Genomic DNA, 23335 nt, shown 5'->3' with positions numbered 1-23335 from the left:
GCTCTTCAATTTCGACCAACCAGACTTGAGAATTGGATCTCCACCAAAACATAAAGTTTTTAGAGCTCTGAATTATCTTTCCAAATCTTCAAACGGTTTATCATTCGGAGTTTGGATCACAGAGTTATGGCTATTTTACCAAAGTAGGTCCAGGTGAATTAAAGCAAGCATGGAGCAATCTGCTCCATTTTCGAGTGCTCGAGGCCTTGCTTAGAATGCTTGAATTTGGGGCAGAATTGCCTTCGGGAATTCTCATTTTGGCAGCCACTTGTGCATTGGTTTCCTCATTTTCTACTTACTTCTTTATGAGGTGGTTGGGGATGGTTTTTGGAGGAGAGAGAGAGCTTTGTTGAAGGAGATAAGGCAAGGAAGGCCACACATATCATTAAGACACATTTTGCAAGATAGAGGAAAGGGAAGAGAGCAAGAAAAGAAGGGGTTCTTCAAGCTCCAAGAAGGTTGCACGAAAATGGCCATGAAGATTGAGCTTCTTCCTTCTTCTAGCTTGGCAATGGGTAACTGACTCCCTATCTAGGGAGGTGATGAAGCCCTACTTTGTAAGCATGTCTTAGTTTTGGTTTAATCTTGGGAAATATGTATATATATGGCACTTTCATGGTCTAGAGCTTGTATTTGATGTAATGAACATAAACTCTTATAAATGATCATGTTGAATATATTATCTTCTCTTAGAGTGTATGTTCTCATGGTCGTATTGCTTTCATTTCCATAGTGACAATGGAAACAAGATTGTGAAAGTGTTTTTATTGGCATGTATTTGAGAATCTTGTTAGTCCATAGCTTAGGGTCCCCCTTTGATGGATTTATTCTTGATTCTTAGCTCCATGTGCTATCACCATAGTTATTGAGGGGTTTGATAGTCCCTAGCTTAGTGAATATGTGAAGCTACAATTTCATATAGGTAATCAAGCATGTATAACTTTGAGGGATTATGCTTAAATCTTGATTCTATGAAATTCTTGGAGATAGTATAGTAATTTTGTATTGTTACATATCATTGCCATATATCTAATTTGTTTCCCAAGTTAACCACATACTAGCATGTTAATAGAGTAGGTAATGGATTCATCTCCCTAGTCTTTTCTACTTGTATCTCACTTCTTTACATTCCTTACAATCTACTAGTTTATGCATCTTTACATTTCTAGTTTAGTGACAAACAAACAAACCCTTATTACCCCTTATCATTCTAAGAATGATTCTAGACATTTAGGTTGCTTTAGACTAGCGCAGTCCCAGTGGTTCGACTTACCCGACCAATAGCCCTATTTTACAATGATTCGTGCTATTGTGAAGGTTGATGTATAATTGACCAACTGATCAGTGGCATAGTGTATGGCTCTGTGCTAAAAGATAGAACAGATACAAGTATAGAACTTAGTACGCTGTTACCAGATGGAAATAACTAAATTGCTTAAATTAAATTAGCAATTTATTGGATTATAATATGATTATAGAATTTATTTTACATGCATGATAGAGTCATTGATATATTAGATTTGATCTATGCATGCTCTGGATGTTAATTGTTGAATTATTAAATCGTTTCCTGCAACTATATGGTTAAATGCTTGGATTTAAATTGCTGAAACTTTAAACATTTTTCTGCAATGATATGGATATTTGGTTTTGGACTGTAAATTACTTGCTTATTATTTATATGTTGTAATTTACATGGATATGGAGGATTGTATGCACCGGTATTGGACGGTTACATACTAGGTATGGTTTAGCACAAAACGATAATTCCTACCTTATGGATTTTAATTGGTGAACAGCTTTACCTGTTCTATCAATTATATGGATTTTGTGAATTGTATGCACCGGTATGGGACAGTGGCATACTAGGGAAAGACTGATTCAAAATACTCAGTCCTACCTATTTTGGAATAAGGGTACGAATTATAAAATAAAAAAAACATAATTCTTCTTATATTTAAGTCTGTGCAGTTAAATAAGCTGAACGACTTATTGAATTTCTTATATAAGTCTGTGCAGTTGAATAAACTGAATGATTTATTGGATTTCCTATGGATGGATATGAATGGATTTTAAATATATTTTTATGGTACCACAAGATGAGCTTGAGTCTAAGACTCATTGGTTAGGGTGCGTATATGTAGTGGATGCGTAGCTGGCTATAGTAGGTTGAGGTATACCCTGTTAGGTCTAGGTACTCATGCCCACCTTTGGGTGCGTTTTTGTTGCCTTCTATTCAGGTTGAGACCCCTATGGTAGTCCAGTGAATGTCCCTTAGTATGGATATATATATAAGTATGGACTAGATAGCTATTGTTGAGATATCTATGGTGTATCTGCGTATCGGGTCACTGTTTGGATTGCAGTTGGAGAAGAATTTGCATGTGGGCCTGACCCACTCTTATTTTTACAGATGTTCGTTAGTTCCAGTCTTAGAGCTGGATCATGCTGAGCAAATACATTCATTCACTTCACCGATGCCGTAGGATTTTGTTTCATGTTTTAGGCTTTGGTTTTATTTCCAGTCATTTGAGTTCAGTGGGATATTTTAGGGGTCCACTAAATGGATTCCCGAGTTGTATAATTTGGAGAACGATTTGTATTCGTGGAGGATCAGTTGTAACAGAATAGTTTTATTTATCAATGGAAATATTTATTTTGAGGTTTCAATTATTGGATTGTCATTTAGTTTTCATTTCAGTAAATTTTATTTATCTTTTTTGGTTTTAATTGTATTCTGTGTTCAATTATTGCTAATTGGTTTGATATCCTCAGGTAATCGGGCGTGGGCCTGGCCAACTCGCATCCGGAGATTCGGGGGTATCACAGTTATAGTCCTCCAAGAACTCAACCTATCGCCTCTATCTGTTGTTCAAGTCCTTTTGGGAGAAAAAGTACTTGAAGCTCTTGTGATTCAAGAATACCTCGAATCTTTCACCATATAAGTAGTGTCTCCAATACTTCAAGGCAAAAATAACTGCCGCCAACTCCAACTCGTGAGTAGGGTAGTTGTATTCATGAGTCTTCAACTGTCGAAACCCATAAGCCACCACTCTACCATCCTACATCAGCACACATCCCAAACCATCACGTAAAGTGTCACAATAGATCACATAACCCAAGCCACGCTTGGGTATCACCAACACTAGAGTTGTAGTTAATCTTGTCTTCAACTCTTGAAAAGATGACTCACAAGCTTCATTCCATGTAAACTTGATCCCCTTCTGAGTCAAGCGAGTCATAGGTGTTGCCAAACGGGAAAAATCCTTCACAAATTTACGATAATAACCCGCTAGGCTAAGAAAACTCCGAATCTCAAAAACATTCTTGGGTTGCTCCTAAGTTAAAACTGCTTATATCTTTGATGGATCCACTAACACTCGACCTTCCGAGACAACATGCCCCAAAAATTTCACCTCTTGTAGCCAAAACTCACACTTCTTATATTTGGCGTACAAATGGTGTTCTCGCAAAATCTGCAATATAATACTCAAATGGATCTCGTGCTCCTCCTGAGTCCGTGAATACACAAGAATGTCGTCCACGAAAACTACCACAAACTGGTCCAAGAAATCGTGAAAGACGGGGTTCATCAAGTCCATGAATGTCGCTGGCGCATTAGTCAAGCCAAAGGGCATAACAAGGAACTCATAATGTCCATACCGAGTACGGAGCACCATCTTTGGGATATCCTCATCCCTAACCCGCAACTGATAATAGCCTGACTTCAAGTCAATCTTCAAGAAACAACTGGCTCCCTTTTCATATATCCTTGGCAAAGGATACTTGTTCTTGATGGTGGCATGATTCAACTTCCGATAATCAATGCACAACCTCAAAGAACCATCTTTCTTCTTAGCAAACGAGATCGGTGCGCCCCACGGTGACACACTCGGTCGGATGAAACCCTTCATTCTCAAGTCATTGAGTTGCCTCTTCAATTCTTCCAACTCAACTGGTGCCATACGATACGTTGCCATAGAAATCGGCGCGGTACCGTTCATCAAATCAATAGTAAACTCCACCTCTTGATATAGAAACAACTCTGTCAAGTCCTCTGGAAACACATTTAGAAAATCATGAACAACTCCCTGGTAAACCCCTTCTGCAACACCATCTTCTTTGGCTAAAAGACTAGCCAAATAATAATCACCACGACCTCACCATGAACCCTGTACAGCGATGGAGTATGGGAATCACTCCGATCTCCCACGAAAAAGAAACAATCCCCCTTGGGAGTGCAAACCGTGACTCTTCCTCTGAAGCAATCGATTGTAGCACAAAATAAAGCTAACCAATCCATCCCGAGAATGACATCAAAGTTTGTCATCTCCAGGAGGATGAGATCAAACACAAAAGTCTGCTCGGCTATCATAATAGAACAATCCCTCACGACTTAGCTCGAAGACACTGAAACCCCAACTGGCGTATCAACACATAACGCCCGATCTATGAAACTGACCTCTAACCCCGATGCAAGTGCAAATGATGATGATATAAAGGAATAAAATGCACCAGAGTCAAACAAAACACGGGCCCAAGAACCAAATACTGGAAAGATATCTCGGAGAACTGATGGTCCAGAAGTTGCATCGGCCTGTGCAAGTGCAAAGACATGTCCCTGTGGTGCCTGTGCGTGAGAACTGCCAACCTAAACACCTGACTGCTGCACTGACATAGTAAGAGTATCCCCCCCAGCTGGTCGTGATCGCTGTGAAGACGTGGCAGGCTGTGGTGGTGGTGGTGGTGGTCTAAAACCTAACTGAGCTGTAGCCGACTGTGACTGCCTCTACTGTAACCTTCTGCCACTACCAGTGCCTGCTCCCTGATTAGGACAATCCCGAATCATATGGCCTTGCTGGCCACACCCATAACAAGCTCTAGATGAGTTTTTAGGACATTTGGACTTGTAATGTCCAGGCTGCTGACACTGATAAAAAACAACCCTACTCTTATCTGAAGATGGTCCTACATTCCTTTTTTACCTCTACTGTTCCTTTCTTGCATTTCTATCTTTAGCTTCCGCCTCAAGCATTAATGCTCTTTTTACTGCCTCCACATAAACTTTGAAGTACTGTGCTGTTATCAACGACTTCATTTTGTTCTTGTATTCCGTCACTGACATATTGCCTTGGATAAGGCCATTAAATTGTTCCCTTAGCTCCCACCTCTTGGTAACTGGAAAATATTTCTCATAAAACAGCTCTTTGAACATCTCCCAACTCATTTCATCTATCTTGTGCTGATTAGTGACCGACTTCCACCAAAGCTTAGCATCCTTTGAAAACTTGTAAGTGGATAGGATGATTTTCACATGATCTGCCACATCCATAAAAGTCAAATGGGTTTTTACTTGATCTATGTAGTCGTCTGCTACCATTGGATCTGCACCACCCTCAAACATCACTGGCATCAACTTAGAAAACCCTGAAATCAACTTGAGACGCTTCTGTTCCAGCGTTTCCTCTACCTGAACTATCAGTTGCGGTACCGGTTGTGGAAGAGTAGCAATTGTAGCCATCAAGGCACTCTGTAGCAAACGGTTTAGTGCCAGCTCAGCTGAGCCTTCACCCGCTTCAACGGGTGCTTCAACATTGTTCCTTAGTGTGGAGACACCTCTAAGGGGAATCAAGTCCCTAAGAAGTATATCCTCCTCAACTAGCTCCGCAGGATTGGAGCTAAAGCTTTCACCAACATCACCCCTTGTCGGCCTAGAGCCAACTCCCCTCGGTTCCTTTCGCTGTGACATTGTGCTATAAAACAAGAAAACGGTTCAATAACGATAACACTAAGGTCCAACCGTGAACAACTCAACACAAAGGCTGTACAAACACTCAGCATGCAAGACTATGCAATGAACACATTAATATAAGCATATAAGCACATAAGCAAGTAAACAGTAAAGCATGTTTTTTTTTTTTTTTTCCACATAGCAAAACACTTTAACAATAATCACATAAACAATGCAAATGACTTCCCATGTAACCCTATGTAGGCCTCTACCCGTCGTCCTAATGGTTTTCGAACCGTTGCTCTGATACCAAATTTATAACGACCCTAAAATGATACCACTCATAAAAAAAATAAAAAAATGGCATGACCTCTACTAAAAAGGGTCCTACAACAACCTACTTAAATACATAAAAATGCAATGGCCTCTCTTGGACCTTCAAAATTTATCTATCTTGTCCCAATACATAATGCAAATAATATAAAACATTCCCAAAACAACATCAGCAACCTCCTCAAAATAGCCCATCATCATCATCCCATTCATCCAGAACAAATGAGTACCTGTCTTATACATAGTCATATGCTCACATACTAGAATTTTACTCCAATTACATCAACTTACAGTCCATGAAGCAAAATTATAATAACAAGAGTTCATAAGTCTCTATACCGAACATAACAAACTAGGGTTTTACAAAAACATGATGGGACTTAGATACAAAAATATCAAAAGGATCTTCTAATCCAAATTAGGCCTGTGGTGGAACGTCATCTGCCACTTCTTTCCCATGTCCTAAAAAAATATTAATATAAGGGATGAGCAATTTGCTCAGTAGGTAGTGCTTAAGGCACACCTCTTGAAACCCTATGAAACCACACCATAAATAGCAATAAAAGAACCGAGATCATGCTATGCCGAGAAAATAACTACACAATCACACCAATAACCTAAGTCATGAAAGAAGATGCCATGAAATGAAATGCCATGTTGTGCTATGTTTCTCCCCATTTTCCAAAACCAAATCCGTCATCACTTTCAAACCGTTAATGAAACCCATTCCACGGTGACCCCCTGGCGACACGAAAGGAGGATTGGCTACTGTCCCTGACCTATGGTAACCCTGTGGCGTCATTTGGGGCCCAAATAGCTCAATCACACTAAGGAGAACTTTCCTAATCCCCTCTATGCCTCACTAACACTAAGGCCCTTCGGTAACCCCTAGGCGACCGGGTTTTTCACAAAACCATATTCGAAAACTTCTTCCCGAAAACCCCATTTTATTTTATTTTTTCTCAAAACATCATTCCCCATTTCTTCCCAATGAGGTGCATGAATGCATTATTTCATGTCAATAATCATGACTACACATTTAATTCCATTCAAAACTACATAGCATACGACACATAAAATTTTAAGATATTATGCTCTCATTTAACAACAATATAAGCACAATAAGCATATCATACATACATTGATTTCATATAAGCATGGTTTTTCATAACACATCCATCAACACATATTCTCAGAGTTGCATATATATCATTTAAACAATTATTGCAAGAATTCATCCAAAATAGGCATGCTAAAACACAATATACACAAAATAATTTACAAAAATTCAAGAAAACGTGAATTAAATATCCCTACCTCACTTAGATGCAAAAATCCCCAAAGTGAGTCAAAAATTCAAAATTCCTAGGGTTGGCCAAATGGTGAATTGCTCTTATCAACGTGTAGATCTCAACAAGCTTTTCAATTTGCCACAAATGACACCCAAAAATTTCTCAAAATTGATAAAGTAATTGAAGATTGAAGTTTTGTTGTAGAAAGAAAAATAAAAAGAAAAAAGAAAAATGAAGGGAGGAAGAGGGTGTGTCTGGAGATAGAGAGAGAATGTGAGGCTGTATAGCCCTTTTGGCCACAAAATTAAAAATAAGCGATGATGGTCCCACCACTCAAAAATCCTACCCATTCTTTTAATATATATATATATATATATATATATATATATATATATATAACATAAACATTACAGAGTGTCTATTTTTAGAGAGTAAAAGCTGCTAATGTGGCTTTTAGACATGTTGACGTGACTCTTGAAAAAGCTAAAGTAGCATTTTTAAGAAGCCAAAATCCGAAGAGGCTGCTGCAGATGCTCTAATTTTCGGTATTGCACAACCATAATAGGTGTGTTACATGAGTCTTGCGTCCACGTTGTGTTATAATGACAATTTAAAAAAAAAAAAATTTATGTTTGAATCACATGCAATGCAATTTTCTCCCGAAGAGTTTCAAAATAAAGTAAAGTAATATCATAGTAAACTATTTTTCAATCGAGGGCGAATCTAGAGGTAAGCTCTTGGTAGGCTAGCCCACCCAAAAAATAAAATAAAATAATAAATAAATAAAAATTTACTAAAAGTAATTTTATACCATCCAAAATAATAATAATAATAATAATAATAATAATAATAGTCCACTCCTTTAGGCCATCTACAATGGGCTAGCTGTAGCCCAAATCCAGCGAGCTTCAGCACTGTAGGCCCTCCAGCGGGCCAGCTTAAAGTAATGGGGCCCATTAGCGATCGCGGGCCGACACGCGGTATTCAGCGAGCCGACCCGCGATCGCTGAATTTTTTTTTTGTTTTTTCCTAATGCAAAACGGCGCCGTTTTGCATTAGGAAAAAACAAAAAAAAATTTCAGCGATCGCGGGTCGGCTCGCTGAATACCGCGTGTCGGCCCGCGATCGCTAATGGGCCCCATTACTTTAAGCTGGCCCGCTGGAGGGCCTACAGTGCTGAAGCTCGCTGGATTTGGGCTACAGCTAGCCCATTGTAGATGGCCTAAAGGAGTGGACTATTATTATTATTATTATTATTATTATTATTTTGGATGGTATAAAATTACTTTTAGTAAAGCAGTTTTGTTTTTTGACCAAATAGTGTTGTACAGTAGCCAAAAGGCACTGTTTGGCAGAAATTTTTTTAAAAAAAAAAACCTAAAAATAGGTTATTTAGAGCTCTTTTTTTTGGGAAAAAAATAAAATAAAATTCATTAAATAAAAAATATATTGTTTAGGCATTGTTTGTCCAAAAAAAAAAAAAAAAATTGGGCCAAAAATAAATTTAAAAAGATATTTTTTTTTTTTTTGTTTTTTCCCTTAAAATTTGTTTTTATTTTTTATTTTTTTTGCTTTAAATTTTAAATGTGTAGGGCAAATAGTGTATTTGGCCGTTAAGGCACTATTTCTACAGTACCAAACAGTGCCTTAACGGCTATAATTTTAAAAAAAAAAAGTTTAAAAATTCAAATTTTACCTTTTTTTTTTTTGTTTTTTCCCTTAAAATTTGGTTTTTTATTAAATTTTTTTGCTTTAAATTTTAAATGTGTAGGCCAAATAGTGTATTTGGCTATTAAGGCACTGTTTCTACAGTACCAAACAGTGCCTTAACGGCTATAATTTTTAAAAAAGTTTAAAAATTCAAATTTTTTAACTTTATTCAAAAAAATATATATTAAATTAAAATTTTTAAAATCTCTATAAATACCCCAACTCCTACCATCAGTCATTACATCTCTATTATCTACCATTCAACTTATTTCTTCTTCTATTTTCTCAATCTTAGCTATTATTTTCAAAGTCATTTCGATTCCATGGATCCTCGACATCCATTTTATTACAACACCCAATTCGACCCATCAAACGATGAGTTTTTGCCATTTCTCGAAGAGAATATCAATTTTTATAGAGGAGATTCTCAATTTCCTTCTCATCAACCATCCCAACCTTCTTATCAACCATCTCAAACTTCTCATCAATATTGTGGTACTAGTGTTCCACAATCAAATAACTCAAAACCCCCATCAAAACAACCGGCTATCCGACATAATAATTAGACCAAGGCTGAAGATGAAGCTTTATGTTGGGCGTGGTTGTCCATTACCTCTGATGCGATTACGGGGGCAAACCAAAGTAAGCAGAAGTTATGGGAGCGAATTTTAGAACAATATAAACAACATATTGGTGTTCCAACTGAGCGAAAGGATGGAGGTTTGATGAATCGTTGGTCGGTGATCCAACAAAAAATTAGTAAATTTTCCGACTGCACGACTACCATAGAAATGAATCGTTCTAGCGACTTCAGCAGTGATGATATGGTGAGTTATTTATTGTTTAAATATAACTCATAAATATTTTAAATAGTCGGCTTTTAATTTTTTGTTATTTTTTTCGTGTAGATGATTGCAGCTAAAGACTTGTTTCGTAGCCAAATAGGTGGTGAATTTAAGTTAGAAAGTTGCTGGGAGATCTTGAAGCATAACAATAAATGGAATTCACATTGTGCCGAACAAGTAGGAAAAGGAAAAAAGAAAAAAGAGCCGAAGAAGAGGAATGGATTTGACTTTGAAATTAATGAGTCTGTTAGGCACTCATTACCATCTACTCCATCAAGTCATGCAGCCACGATAGATGGAGCTTCAACTGAAGAATCACCACACATAGGGGAAAATGATTCACTCGATGTGGAAGAATATCAACTATAAAGACCAGCAGGAAGAAAAGCGGCGAATCAGCGTCGAGCAAAAATTAATTCAGCGAATGAATTGCAAACTTCATTCGTTTTGAAATTTAATAATATCACCACCCGTTTTGAGAGTCGTCAGGAGAAAATACAGGATGCCCAAGTGGCACGAGAGGTAAGAAAAATGGAGAAAGAGAAGACAAGGCTGTGACGATCCTGGTTTTTTAGGCCAGCGTGTCCTGTGATGAACCGAAGGTTGACCTAATAACGGATCCGAATACGGAAGCGAAAATAGAAAACAAGACTCTAAGAAGTCAAAGTGACCTTCCGTGAGGTCGTGGAACTCAATAAGGACTAATGAGGGAACGAATGATCAGAAAAAGACCGAACAGGCCCCCAAGGGCAAAATGGTCATTTTTGAAAACTGTAGATTCGGGTGCCACCGAGCACACTGCTGGAAGGACAACGAAAAACTAAACAAAATGGACTCAAGAATCGCATAATTCGAAGTCCGAACGAAGGAGAAACGGCATGACGAAGAAAAACGAGCACTTAAGGCAAAAAGGGTAAACTGGTAATTATTCAAGAAGAACTGGGTGCAACTAAGCACACCGTTGGAAAGACAGCAAAGAATTAGTCAAGTTCAAAAAAAAAATTCACTTGAATCGGAGTCCGGACAAAGGAGAAAAGCCCAAAAGAAGAATTGACGTCGCGGCGGCCCGACGAGGGGCCATGACAGCCCCATGCACACGCCCATGCGCGCACCCATGCACGCTGTGTGCGCACCAGTGCACACATGGCTGGCAGCAGCAGCCCATAAAGCTGCTACGGGTTTGTTTTTCAGAAAAATCCGGAACAGAGGCTGAATTTGGAGGCCTAATGAATTTTTTTGCAAAAACACAGAGAAGAAACCCTCCTCAAAATTGATTTTTCTACGTGACTCGTGAAAAATAAAAATAAAAAAACGCAATGTAGAATGCCCGAAATGCCCCTCCATGAAATCTGGTCATGGAGGTCCAAAAAGCTGCTATTTTGAAAACTAAGAACTGAACTTTGTAAGCGATTTCCGATATCAAGACGACATTTTCTGGAAAAACACGGAAAAGAAACCCCTCCTAAAATCATATTTTCTATTTAACCATGTTGAAAGAAGAAAATAAAATCACCGTGAAAGGTCCATAATGCCCCTAAATGGGAATATGCCAAAAAAATGCGAAATGAATTCACAAGAGGCTCAAAACACAAACGATAAGGTTTTGCCCGGAAACGACCATACACGCAAACGTAACTTACCTATTCGGACATGCTACAATGGTCCACGACTTAAATATACCACCGATACAAAATCCGACCCCCCAACGGGCAAAAAGGCAAAAATGAAACTTAGAATGAAAACTCGGAATCCAAAAATACAAAACGGGATCAAATGACCGTTTAGCCCTTGGCCACACTTCAAACATGATTTATAAGACCCTATGAAAGAATGAAAACGGAATTCCCACACCCAATACAACCATGGTGAAGCAATGACTTGTGATTTTTCAAGATTTTCACAATATTTCATGAAGTTAAAAAGTACATAGAATACAATAGAATGGTTATTGGCCTCCGGCCTCATCTCATACATATCAAATACATTGAAAGGAGTGTACTTAAGTGCACATTACATATATGGAATCAAATATACATATTTTGACATATAAGTCTACAAAATGACATTTCATGCTAACATTTGCATGAAATGGAAACTTGAAAGCTACACGACATCCAAGGAATGCTAGGCGTCACGAACCAAGTCTTCGTACCTGAAATATGCCCCAGTATCGTAGGGGTGAGTAACATAAAGCTACTCGTAGGAGATGAGCATGCATCGACCTAGCATTTTACAAATTTATCACCTTAAGGTGAAACATGTCAAAGGGGCTCATGCCACCTAACGTCTATATCCAAGTGAGACTCGGGGAGCATCCTAAGCTACCTTAGAGTCTAAGCAACAAGAATCATGATATACATACGTGTATGAAACGAATCATGGTTGGGATAATCCAAAGAACGCGACAAGAAGAATGTTTGAGCATAGATTAACATGAATTGCATTTTCAATACAATTGAACTAGGTCTAGAGTAATCCATACAACATGACAAAAGCATATTTAAATACAAGTTAACAAGAATCACATTATCCATGCAATTTAACAACAAAAGAGTATGTTATACAATGCAACAAGGTTTAAGTTCTCAAAGCCATCAACTTAGAATCTAAAGCACAAAATAACAGTAGTGGTTCTCAAGGTTATCAACTTGAAGTCTAAAATGCAACATCAACTAAATATAACAATTTAGCATGATTAGGATATCTAATACCACACATCAAAACATAGATTCTCTAAGTTATCAACTAGAAATCTAAAAGTGTGAAATCAACTAAATATAACAATTTAGTATAGATGTACTTAACAACATCAAATCGCCGATAGCCAAAACCACAAGTCACAATATAACATGATTGCATACCTGGAATTGAATGCGAAAAACAAATAGTGGAAGACTTGGACATCACGTCTCGGACTAAACCAAGAACAAATTGGTTATTCCGGGCATTAACCCGCTGGGAAGACCACCCTAGTGCGCACTATCTCAATTGGGGAGAACTCATACCTCCCGCACTAAAGCCGAACTTTAGCCATATCACAGTAACAATGTCCCAAGACTCCAAAATAATTAAGTTAACAACTTATATACGTATTAAACAGTACATAAAACTACCTTCACGCACAAGTAAGTTGTAACCACACAACACATGCTCTAAATCCACAACTACTATAGGATGACAATGTCAAATCTTCAGAGCGCGATTCGTTACGCACTATAATAACATCACATGTTGAATCTTCAGTGTGCGATTCGTTACACGCTATGCATGAATGATGTTAAATACGAAATGTGCAAATCATTACACAAGGCAACAATATATTCAATAAGGAAAACATATTCTCATGAGTATAAACATAGCAACTATGTTATCCAATGTTCAAAACATAACCAAATGAATATACAACAAGTCTAAGTCCATGATTTGAATATAGAAACCACTTCTAAAACACAACTAGATCATGGAGCAATTTGATAGAATTTAAATAGATAAACACAATTAAATTCTATAGATTCCGATTCAATTCCAATTAACCTCAATTTAACACATGTTAAAGGACATGGCAAGGTCATCACCTATATCCATTCTAAAACTCAATTAGGTTGTTAAAATAACAAAGTAGAACTTTAATTAAATCCTGCTTATTTAAATTCCAAGGTTCTAAAACAACTTCAAATAGTCCCAAATTAATATATACTAGTACACAAGTCCTGGCCAATACAAACATCAAGTTAAAACCTTAATTTAGCTAATGGGACCACAAAATAGATTTTAATTAATTCTTTTAATTAAAATCTCTAGATTTTTAAACTTAACCAAATGCTTTCAATTTAACATATCTTAGAGAATATGTCAAGGACTAATGTAATATCACATTACAAGTTTATTTCATGCAAGTTACACCTATGTAAATTAAACTTTCACTAAAGTTAAATATAAAATAAAGGTTGCAATTCTCATACAATCAATCCCAATTTAATATATGTGAACAGCCACACCAAAGTTTAATTTTCTAGCATGCCACAATACAATTCCAAGTTGTATATCACCATGAGGATTAAATCTTAAACAAGTCGGAATTTAAATAGAGTGAATAGTGCACTCGGGGTAAATTAATTAATCAAATTAATTAATAATTACTAATTTTTAAAACACCTCCAATTACTTTCAAATTCAACTATGTTGAAGAGTATACTAAGGCCTAATATATATGCTAACACATATTAATTTCAAGCTAGTTAAGGCCATGTGAATTAATCTTTCACCTAAGATAAATATTAAATAAAATCTTTAATACTTATTCAAATGTTCCAATTTTAATACACGACAATGAGCATATCAAGGGGTAATATAAAATCATGCTATATGTTTAAACCAAGTCATGAGCAACCGGGATAATTAGATCCCGTACAAGAAAAATAAATAATAAAATCTCTAAATTTTATATTTAATCATGCAAACAAGTAGTATAAGCATCACAAGCATGCTATATAACAAGAATTTAAACCTAGAACATCTCCTACCTCAATTTGAGATGAAAATCTCAAAAGCCATCAAAATGGAACGGCTCCAAATCCGACGAAACTACTAAGTTTTGTCGGGGACAACGCCGTGAACATAACCCCCATCAAAGCCCCATCAAAATCATAACTTGACCTTAAAACCAAACTCAAGAAATGGTCAAAACTGAATTCTAATAAGGGGGAAAGGTAGAGCACGGCGAGGGAACAACAAACGTTAAGGCCGAAGATTTTCCATCAAGGAAAAGTGAACCAAAAGAGGAGAGAGAAGATGGCAGCACCCCTTGGGCTGCCATGGGAGCTCCAGGTCGTGCATGAAGAGGGGAGAAGATGAAAAATGAAATATCTCACCCCCCTTTTATAGAAATCTCAAAAAGTGCCCCGAACGGACCCCGCCGGGTCTGAAAAAGAAAAATTTGAGCAGACGCTCTCAAATAGCAAAAATTTGTGAACGAAAAAGATTCAAAATGATAAAATTTGAACAACGGAAGAAACGGCGTTGAAAACCGAGTCCCGAGCAGAAAGTTATGCCCAAAACAAGTTTGGCGCAAACCGGGGCCAGAAACCTTGAAACTGGAAAACATCGACCAGGAGAAAATTCCAAGAGTACACAACTCGACGAAATGTGAAAATGAATCCTGTACGAGGATCCAAGCTCAAAACAAGACATTTTGTAATAACTTTCATTAATTGCACAATGGCCCCTCCAAAAAGTGAAAACTGCACTTATGGCTCAGAATGAAAATATCTTCCAAAAATATTTTCTTAAAAACTCCTAAAATAAAATATCTTCAAAATATATTTACGAAAAACACCCCAAGAAAAGAAAATAATTTCAAAGAACTTTGCATCCATGCCCCTATGGACACCTAGAGCAACTAGAGTACTTTCTTGCAAAAGTAAAGATACGTATTTTGAGGAAACCACTCAAGATGAAGGCACGTGAAGTCAAAAACCAACTCCGAGCATGAAAAGTGAGGTTGTGCGAACAATGTGACAAATGGGGAAAAGACAGAATAGGGAAAAAGACGAAACAGGGAAAAGGACGAAAGGCGCATAGTGTCCAAAAACGAAAAATGCGAAAATGACTCGGTCCTCAAAGGAAGTTGTCAATTCACATGAAAGAGTCTTAGAAACCAATTCTGAGCACTCGAAATGACATTAAGCGACACAAAACAGAGCTCAGAAAAGAAAATTAAACGAAAAAAATTCATTCGTAAAATTTCAAGAAAAAGGAAAGGAATGCAAATGACCGGGTCGTTACAAAGGCAGCTAGAGATTAAAGAGAAACAGAGACTTGAAGAGAAGGAGCTCATGTTAACAGATCCAAATTCGGCACCAACAGAAACGGGAAAAGTTTGGATTATTGCACGACAAAATGAGATATTGGCATCTTTGAATTCACGGTTCGCCCCAAAGTTCCCATAGGATTTTGTAATCCTTGGTCTATTTATTTTCTTATTCCAATTTAAGATATTATATTGATTAAGTTATTTTTAATTGTTTTGTTTAATTTGTTTTTTTTTAAATTCATAATGGATAATGTATTGTTTCAAGTTCTAATATCAATCGTAATTTTTTTAATAATTTATAAAAATATTGTTTGATTGAAAAATATTGCCATTGAGAAAATATAGCCGTTTAGAAAAAGTGAAAAAAAAAAAAAAAATTTAATTTTAATTTTTTATTATTATTTTTTTCAAAGAGTAAAAATTCTAAGAATCTAATAGGGTATATATTTCTGACAATTGCTGACGTGACTCTTATAATTGTTGACGTGACTCTTAAGAAAGCTGTTCTGGTGTTTTTTAAGAGTCAAAATCTCCAGAGGCAGTGCAGATGGCCTAATAGATTACGCACCCAATTATGCATTTTGTTTTTCATGAATAAAAACTCCAAAGTAGTAGTACACTATATAGTTTAGAAAATGCAATGAATTGAAGATTCAATCAATCAATCAAAAGGTCAACGAAACAAACAAACTCAGTTCGATCGTTCATGTATGCCACCGAAGCTCTTACGTCAAGACTGTCGACGCACTTTTTATTTCTAATTTTCAGACAGAATCTGATTCTGAATCTAAAAAAGTAGTGCTCCTCGATCGGCATAGAATTAGATTGGTAATTTGGGTACAATGGTAACTCCTGAAGAGGACAGATTACTCTTGGAAGACGGTCTTTTACAGGTTAACTTCTACCTTTGCTTCGATCACTATATATATACACACACACACTTGCGTGGATTGTAATTGTACTCCCCATTCATGTCTATGGAAATTTTAATTCTTTAGTACTAAAGTGATACTGATTTACGAGTAGTCGTCGATGCTTCAGATTATATACTTTAAGATATGGAGATTTTTTGCTATGGACCTCAAAATAGGAACTGGATTATGAAGTTCTAATTCAAATTTTAGTTTTCGTTTCACTGTTAAGGTTTGGAATTGGAGGCTTATTCGAAGACTGAATACGTTCTTCTTTTACTTTCAGCGTTTCGAAATTCAAAGCAAATTCAGCTCCGTGCCGACAAGCTCACATATAATATTAAACCCTGATTTTGAATATTCACACCATTCATTGGGTCTGTGACTTGAGGTTGGGGAAATTCATTTAGTACTTGGGTTGACAAAATTGTCATGCTTCCTAAGATGTTTTCCTTTGTTTTTTTAATGGAAAATTGAGAAATCACGCGCTGTTTTGACTTCATTATATTGAGAATCAGTCAGTTCTTTTGTTTTACTTGACTTTAGCATATTTGGTTTCTCTATCTCTCTCTCTTTCTTAATTTTATTTTATTTTATTATTATTATTTTATATATATATATTTTTTAATGTGGGCATACATTTGAACTTTGAAATGATAGTTTCAGATTCAATAGTTTTGAATCGTTTTAAAGTAAAAATTAGTATATTTCATTTCATCCACTAGGACTTTCTTGCATTTGAATTGAAAATCTGAAGTTCCGTAGGAGAGTAGCGAAGTTCCAAAAATAACATGAATTTTGATCTTTGACTGAAGGAGCAATGATTTAAGGTTCTAACTTTGTTATAGGGGATAAAGGCAGACGGAAACCTATGTCGAGGCTTGAGATGAGAGTTGGTGTTATGGCACTGTTGCCTTTGAGAGCATAGTTGCTTTATACTTGTGTGGCTTCTCTTTGTAAGCATCAGATTATTTAAATAACGCACACAATGCATGTGGTATTTTTCTACATCAAGAGATAAAAGCAGGGGTGGAATAGAATTGGAAGAGAACAGTTGCAAGCAGAAAAGAGTGTGATCACTTCCTATGGGAGATTTGATGTAAATTACCAGTTCCAAAAAGCTTTAAAAATTTTGTGTATCTCATTGTGCTTTCTATCAACGGATAGAAGAGAATGTGATTCATTCAACTACATAGTTGTGGTGCTGAATAAATATTGTTAATGCAAAAAAATTAAATTTCTTCTCAAGCTTGGAGGAGCATATTCAGCAGATCATTTGCTTCTATAATACCATATTATATATCTGACTTCTTGTTGACCAAAGGAGTTATATATATATATAGATATATATATATATATAATTTTTCTAATTTAAATTTAGGGGACAGGGATGAGGATGGAATTGAAAGTTATCATTCAAGGGATTGTGGTGCATTCCTTTGCAAAGTTGTGTAATACTGCGGTGAGGAGATGGGGGAGAGAAACTATCAAAGATTTAGAACTCGCCAATTAACGTTTGAGGTTAAGCCACTAATTTACGCCATGCATTCATTCTTGCCTAATCTACAAGCATGCCTTCAGCTCTAATGGACTTCAATGCCAAATGGGATTCCTCTTACTAGTAGTTGAAGCGGCAACAATAGTAGCAAAGTAGGGTTGGACCAGAGCAGAGTGTTATGTTCACACATATAATATCATGTAAGGTTTTCAAAAGCTAATTATAGGTCAAAGAAACTGTTGAGTTGTGGCCCAAATTCTGAATACCCAAAAATTTTTTTTAACCCTTTTCCCCCCCTTGAGTTGGGTGAGTTTTGACCAGATTCTTAGTCTCTATTGTAACACAATATATATGAGGGTGCTAGGGTTTGTGTTATTCAGATTGAACTGTAAAAATTCCGAGAGAGAGAGATAGAGGGTGTATTGTGGTTAGGGTTTGAGAGAGTGTTATATTTCCTTTCTTCTTCGCATAGTGAAATTTTTTTGTCGTTTTTACCGGTGGAAATAGGTTATAAGCCGGACCACTTTAAATCTCGGTGTTCAATATGTTGTGTGATTTTCGTTTCTGTTATTTCTTGATTTTTTTTAATTTTTTAATTTAGTTTAATTTTATTATTATTTTTTTTTTTTTTTGTACACTCTCATGGTTTGTCACAGCAGAATCTATATTAATATGGGGGCACTTTATTGTTAAAATGACAACTTATGTGAAATTGCCCCTGATTCAAAAATAAATCAATTATCTTTACTTTATTAGAATTAGTATAGATTTGTTCCTTTGTCTCTAATATGATCTAATTCTGCAAGTTTAATATTTCAAAAGATCGGATTCTCTGCCATACCTCACCTATTTTCTATCTTCAGAATGAATGTGAGGGACCATACAGGGGAGATGGTCCAGTAGGCATTAAGGGGAAGACTGTTTCGAAGAGCAACACTGGAAATTGGAGAGCATGCCCTTTCATTCTCGGTAGTCATTAGTTTGTCATCCTCTTTTACATTTCTTTCGTGTATCTGATATCCCATATTTTCTGCTAACAGTTACAGAATCAAACAACAGGTACTGAATGTTGTGAACGTTTAGCCTTCAACGGGATTGCTATGAATCTTGTTAGTTATCTCATAAAAAATTTGCACGAAGGAAATGTCTCTGCAGCAAGTATTGTTATCAATTGGCGAGGCACTTGCACCCTTACGCCCCTTATTGGGGCCTTCTTAGCAGATGCATATTGGGGACGATATTGGACGATTGCAGCCTTTTCCACAATTTACTTCATCGTATATGATCTGAAGTTTTCAATTTTTTTAGTTTTCTTTTTCATGAAGAGTTGAGTGATTATACGTATTTAACCTATACTTTATCATTCTTACTTGATCCTTCTTTCTGTTGGACATGCAGCATGTCACTAACCAAAAAAGGGTGGGCAGTTGTATTTCATCTTACAATTTTGTGCTCAACAGTTTTATATATATATATATGTATTTTATTTCTTTTTCAGTGCTACCTAACAGTTTTGCTTCCAATTCATAGAGAAATAGAGGGTAATTCTTATGAAATGAGTCTGACTTATGGGGCAATGATCAAATTAAGATGTGTCTGACTTATTAAGTGTTCAACAATAATGAGCTTAGCTTACTTTGGATCCAATTTCGTGTTTTGATTCTTGTGGAAAGATTGAATTTTGATAAATAAATAAAAGAAAATGTCATTTTCGTTTCAATCCATTTAAGATCTTTTAGTAATTCAGAAACTCACAAATATTTAAAGTTACGATTATATGTGAAATCACCAATTATGATCATTCTTGAGTACTACAAAACTTACAATGGTTTGTATGAATTTGAAAATATTTAATTCATTTCAGTTCATTTAGGAAAGATTTGGTTCTAAAATTGATTTTATTTCTTTAGCTATGGTGTAGCTATAGTCGTTAGTGCTGAATGAGCTGAATGATTGAGTTGGATTGATGATCCGTTAGTTTAATCATTACTTAAATTAGAGATTTAATTTTAAAGTACAATAAATCTTAATCAAAAAGGTGAAGAAAATGATAGAAGAATTTTGATGTGAAAAATATTATGCCTATAAGCCGTGGCTTTACCATAAGTACTCTCTTTTAAAAACTCCTAATATTAATATGCTTCAATTTGACATAGTTTTAGTTCATTTGCTCCTTTTTACCCACATTTGAAATGGAAGCGAGATGGAAAAAAAATAAAAATTTATTCAGAACACAACTTAATGTTCTGGAATGGATTTCCCGGTTGTACGATTTTGTTCATGTCCAAATTGGGTGTCAGAATTTTATGGTAACTCTGGTCTATTCATCTTAGTCGGGAAACGATGGCTAGGCATCTTGATAGTCTTAAGTGGAACAATGAAATAGGTATTTGTATGTTCTGTTTGCACTGATTGAATTTGTCTAAAGCTCTCAGATATATTCTGCTCAACCATACCTATGTATATTTTTGTTGCTTTGTATAGGGAACATGCACATTGACTCTCTCAGCGTCAGATTTTTGTTGCTTTGTATAGGGAATGAGCACATTGACTCTCTCAGCATCAGTCCCAGCTATTAAGCCTGCTGAATGTGTGGATTTAGAATGCCCTCCAGCTACCCCTGCTCAGGATGCAATATTCTTCTTTTCGCTGTACCTTATTGCACTTGGAACTGGCGGGATTAAACCATGTGTTTCATCCTTTGGGGCAGATCAGTTTGATGACACTGATCCTAAAGAGAGAATAAATAAAGGATCCTTCTTCAATTGGTTTTATTTTTCTATCAACATTGGTGCGCTTGTATCAAGTAGTTTAATAGTCTGGATTCAAGACAATGTTGGGTGGGGCATAGGGTTTGGCATTCCTGCATTGTTTATGGGCATTGCTGTTGCAAGTTTTTTTTCAGGCACAGCTCTCTATAGATTTGAAAAACCAGGGGGAAGCCCTCTTACAAGAATGTGCCAGGTCTTGGTTGCATCAATTCGCAAGTGGAGTTTTGAGGTCCCTACTGACAGTAGTATCCTGTATGAGACACCAGACAAATTCTCAGCAATTGAAGGAAGCCGGAAACTGGAACATACTGATGAGTTGAAGTGATTTTCTTTTATATTTCGTTGATTTTAAATTCTGCCATCTATTCTTACCCAATTATTTTTAATCCACTGGATGTATACTTTGAGTCTTGATGATCCCAATAGCTAATTTATTAATAATTTTTCATGTTACATAGTTCAGGGATCTTTTGGTCGTTCTTTACATAGGTAATTCTAACAGGGTCATGATTATAGTTACTACTGTACTGTTAGTAATGAAATTATTAGATGGACTTATAGACTCACTTATTATCAACAAAAGTAGTAGGTTCATTTTAATTGCTACATAAAGTGAAAATGGAAATTCTAATCTCCATCAGATGTTCAAATAACCTCACTTTTTTTGTTTCTTCCAAATAATTCCTTTATGGTTATGTAACCTTAAGCTGAAAAAACGCCTTTCATTCAAGTGTTGCTGTGTTTAATACAGACACCTATCTTCTTAAACTTCTACGTTCATTTTTTATTTTTTGTTTTTTTGTTTTCTTTTGTTTTTGTTTTTTTTTTTTTTTTTTGTTTATATATATATATTCTATTATTGTAGTTATGTACTGAGTTACTAACATCATTATTTCCTAAAGAATTAATTTCATATTTAGCTAGGAGGGAACTACAACATTGACGTTCCATTTAGTTTGATGTGTCTGAACATCAAATGATTTTATTAAGGTGGAGGACTTCTGTAATTTTGTGGTCAATTGGAGAAGAAAATTGAAGGACTTTTGATTGTGTGGTCTTTGTAGACTTCAGTTAAATGTGTACTTAGCTCTTGTATGAATGAATTCCTTTTTGGTCCAACACAACACCATACAGAAGTTCATAGAGCTTGTAATTGTGTTTGTTTACCCTATATAATTTTAAATAAATATGGTATTTTAGTTTTTGTCTCTTGTATTTACGGGTTCTTCTCTAATGAGAATTGTGCTGGCTGTTTTGACCCCTGTATGCTTGTAATTGAAAGTGCCCCCTTTTGTTTCTTCATTCTTGGGCTCGTGTTCAATAGCAGAACAAATTCTGTCCAAGAAAAATGTGCAGTTATTTTTATTTCTTCTACAGGTACCTTGATAAAGCTGCTGTCGTCTCGTGTGCTGAAAGCAAAACTGGGGACTTCTCCAATCCTTGGAGGCTTTGCACTGTAACACAGGTGGAGGAACTGAAGATTTTGATCCGCATGTTTCCTGTCTGGGCTACTGGAATTGTCTATGCTGCTGTTCATGCCCAAACCACAATGTTTGTGGAGCAAGGGCTGATGATGGATAAAAGAGTTGGTTCCTTCACTGTTCCTGCTGCTTCTCTTTCAACCTTTGACATAGTCAGTGTTATGTTGTGGGTTCCAGTCTACGATAGGGTCCTTGTTCCAATTGCACGGAATTTTACTGGCAAAGAGAGGGGCTTCACTGAGTTGCAACGGATGGGAATCGGCCTCTTCATTTCGGTCTTGTGTTTGTCGGCCGCTGCTTTGGTGGAGATGAAGCGACTGGAGCTTGCAACAGACCTTGGTTTGGTAGATAGAGATATTGCAGTACCACTCAGTATCTTGTGGCAAATACCCCAATATTTCTTCTTGGGGGTGTCGGAGGTATTTATTTCTATTGGGCAACTGGAGTTCTTCTATGAGCAATCACCAGATGGTATGCGGAGCTTGTGTAGTGCATTGTCACTTCTGACAAGTTCCCTGGGCAGTTACTTGAGCTCTTTTATTCTGACTACAGGGACATCTATAACGGCTACACCGGAAAAGGCTGGGTGGATAAGTGAGTGTTGGGATTTATATGCCCTGGCATAGCAAATTCCTATCTGGGTTATAGTGACATATGTTCCTGACATATCTGAAATATTTATGATTTATATAATTGGTGAATTCAATGTATTATGTTTCGATTCACTATGAAATTGATAGTGTCCATGTAATTACAAGAAATATTTATATATATGTATGTGATGGCAATCAATGCATGATATATAAATAATAATTATAAATTGTTCATAGTCGGTAATTATGGATGGACTCATAATTAATTAAGACTTGAACTGGATCCGCGTTAGGTTGAGATATATTGCGAGAGCCGTCGTATGCAATTACTCCCTATCACCGTCATGGCATTTGACTC

General features: G+C 36.3%; 1 pseudogene; it reads left to right on the top strand.

The window, feature by feature from the left end:
* The first annotated feature begins 16298 nt into the window (after positions 1-16298).
* LOC132304583 (protein NRT1/ PTR FAMILY 8.3-like) lies at positions 16299-22982 on the top strand (annotated as a pseudogene).
* The last annotated feature ends 353 nt before the right edge of the window (positions 22983-23335 follow it).

The sequence above is a fragment of the Cornus florida genome, unplaced genomic scaffold (genome assembly GCF_030987335.1).
Source record: "Cornus florida cultivar Cherokee Brave unplaced genomic scaffold, ASM3098733v1 CherokeeBrave_3.0.0_Hap2_Chr04, whole genome shotgun sequence".
Classification (NCBI taxonomy): domain Eukaryota; kingdom Viridiplantae; phylum Streptophyta; class Magnoliopsida; order Cornales; family Cornaceae; genus Cornus; species Cornus florida.
Note: the sequence above shows the minus strand (reverse complement) of the source record. Positions and strands in the feature narration are given on the sequence as shown.